Raw genomic sequence first — 3,150 nt, forward strand, 5'->3', positions numbered from 1 at the left:
AAAAAAAATTATGCAGAATTCTATAGTCATTGCAAGAATAAATGGTAAATTTGCTGATCTCTACAAAACCTGAGGAGTGAAAATTATAAGAACTGAAAATGCTATCCTTATAATTGCTTAGCCAAATATTTTACTACTGAAGAACTGAAATTCAGCTCCTAGTGTTGACACTGGGTTCTTGAATAAAAGCATGCAACATTTAAATGTATGTAGCAATATGCAAATTAATGCTAACTTCAGTAAGTCTAGAGATACCAAATATGCTTGAAGCTACATGAACTATATCTCTAAACTTAGACACTGACATTTGTAAAATGCTGATCTGAAAAAAAATTCCTTTCCTCTCTCCTTATATTTGAGCTAGTTCAGTGGGTGATGCCTCTAAGAGTCAAAGTGGCCTCTGCTCACCCTTCCCCTGGTGGAGCTGGCCCAGCCTGGGCAGGGACCCCTTTGCAGCTCTGGTTTGAGCTCAGCTGAACCTAAGGAGTAAGAAACGCAGGGTACAGGCATGTGGGATGAAGGTCTCTGGCCACCCAGAGGCTCTGGCACCTGCGCTTGCTGGTGTTGCCTGGTTCCAGCACTGGCAGCTGGTGAGCAGAGACCATACGACGAGGAGCAGCTGAGGGAACTGGGGCTGTTCAGCCTGGAGAAAAGGAGGCTGAGGGGAGACCTGATCGCTCTCTACAACTACCTGAAAGGAGGTTGTAGCATGGAGGGGGTTGGTCTCTTCTCCCAAGTAGCAAGTGACAGGACAAGAGGAAATGGCCTCAAGTTGCGCCAGAAGAAGTTTAGATTGGATATTAGGAAAACCTTATCTACAGAAAATGTTGTCAGGCATTGGAATAGGCTGCCCAGGGCAGTGGTGGAGTCACCATCCCTGGGGATGTTTAAAAGCTGCATAGATGCAATTCTTAGGGACATGGTTTAGTGCCAGTGTTAGGTTAATGGCTGGACTCGATCTTAGAGGTCTTTTCCAACCAAAATTATTCTATGATTCTATGCCTGTCTATGTGTGGATCAGTGCACATGTTTGAGGGAAAGCAGCATTTGGGGTCATGCAAGTGACTATGGGAATCTACAAAGGCCTGGGAGGCTGCCCATGAAGGAGAGGGAGGGCATGGAATGATGTTGCCTGAGCATCAAGCTGGGGCAAGGAGTGCTGACCCAGATACAGGGTCAGGAAGGAGTGCTGACATGGATAAAATATGAGAGGAGCATGGGCATCCCAGCACAGAACATGTGAGGTGTTGTTGGGGCTAATGCATGTGGCTGAATTTTTAATGTAAACATCATCTTTTTATTTCTGTTCTTCCAACATCTTGCTATATTTTTTTAGTGGCTTTATGTGTTGACAATTCTGAGTGGTATTTTTTGATTCATAGCACAGCTTCTCAAATTAATTGCTTTGAAATGAAAGCTTTGTCTTAATGGAAATGTTAATCTTAACAACAGATCCAAAGATGGCTGGCATGACTAATTACATTATTTGATTGTTTCCAGCTTTGCCATTCCCTTTTTCTGTTGCTGCACGGTGAGAAGACCACATTTAGTTGAATTATTTATCTTAAAAGTTCAGCTAAAGTATTAACGTTTGGGGATATTACAGTAATGTCATATGTGCTGTCGGTAGTCAACTTAAAGAAAAATTATTTTAATTCCTTTCTATTTCTGCCTAGTTTGCAGTTAGTCAGTATCATCTGCCTACCGTTTGAACTGTCTCATTTAAAAGTCTTGTCTCTTCAATGCATAATGAGTGTGGAGCTCTAGGGAAATGTTTTGTGAGCCCAGAGAGTCCAGCCGTATGCTTTCAGATATATGTTTGAATGCTTTTTACAGTTCCTGATTTTGGATGCCTATGAGTTTGAGAGTCCATGCATTTGCTGAGTATTTTTCATGTGGGCTTGGTTTGCTACCGGCTCTTTGTCAGAACACAGGACTGTGTAGACACTTTGTGCCTTTCAGTGACACTGGTGTGTACAAAGCAACTGCACTGGCATGTTGGCAGGCAAGGCACGGGACCTACAAGACACAGAATCATAGAAATGCTGGTTGGAAGGGACCTCTGGAGATCATCTAGCCAAATGACTCACTCAGAGTGGGACTGTCCCCACCCCTCAATCAGCCATACCTTTGTCTACCTGAGTCTTCGGCACTCCTAAAGATGGAGATCCCACAGTCTCTCCCAGACCGTGGAGTAGGCAATCTGTGCCAATGCTGCACTACCCTTCTTATGAACAGCTTTTACAGGTGCAACCTGAGCCTCCCAAGCCTCAATCCACTGCCCCATGTGCAATTTGTATTTGTAGTACGCAGGATTTATAATGGAGTATTTGTTAAAATGGAGGCAATGGTTAAGGTATTGGGGGGAAAAAAAAAAAAAAAAAGAAAAAGGACTTTGATTATTTAGTATTAAGGAAGTTTATTCCATTTTCAGATGACAATATAATGCAGAGTTGTTGGGTTTTGGTTTTGTTTTTGAGGGAGTCATGGGCTGTTTGGTCTCTACAATACTTAGCGGGTAAACAGTTAGAAAAATAACTTAAGTTACAACTTCCTAACAATGTTCTAGTGCTTGTTAGTTTTCATTCAGTATCCATTTTGCATTGATATAGATTTCCTGTAGGTGCAAAGATTGCAGTTATTTCATATCAACTTGAGTTCTTCATCATTAAAGTTCTTCTGGTGGTCAGGTTTTTCTCACTGTCTATTAGATTACACTTTTGAGGTCTCTGTTTGGAAAGATAAAGATGTTCTTCACGGGCATTAGGAGTATGTGAGTCATTCTTATGTCTGTCTTGATCTATACACAACTCTATACTTCCAAGTTTTTGTATCTCATTACAGAGGAAACAAAGAGAAGTTGGATGCAGCACACTTATGGAAAGCAATACAAATAGTGTGTAATATTATGCGCATAATTCATGGAAAAGCCACAGGATATATATCTTCCATTTCTGCATGTTTTCTAGTTACCACATAAACAGCAGATTTAGTTGCTGTTGTCTGTGAACCAGTAGATTAATGGTCAACCAGAAGACATTGTGTTTGATGACATCTGTAGTTTTTTGGTCCTTGGTAGACACAATTGTTAAAAGTGAAATAAAAAAAAACCCAACACCACCACATAAAACCTTAGCGTACCCACGTCTT

Source organism: Nesoenas mayeri, assembly GCF_963082525.1.
Source record: "Nesoenas mayeri genome assembly, chromosome: 1".
Taxonomy (NCBI): Eukaryota; Metazoa; Chordata; class Aves; order Columbiformes; family Columbidae; genus Nesoenas; species Nesoenas mayeri.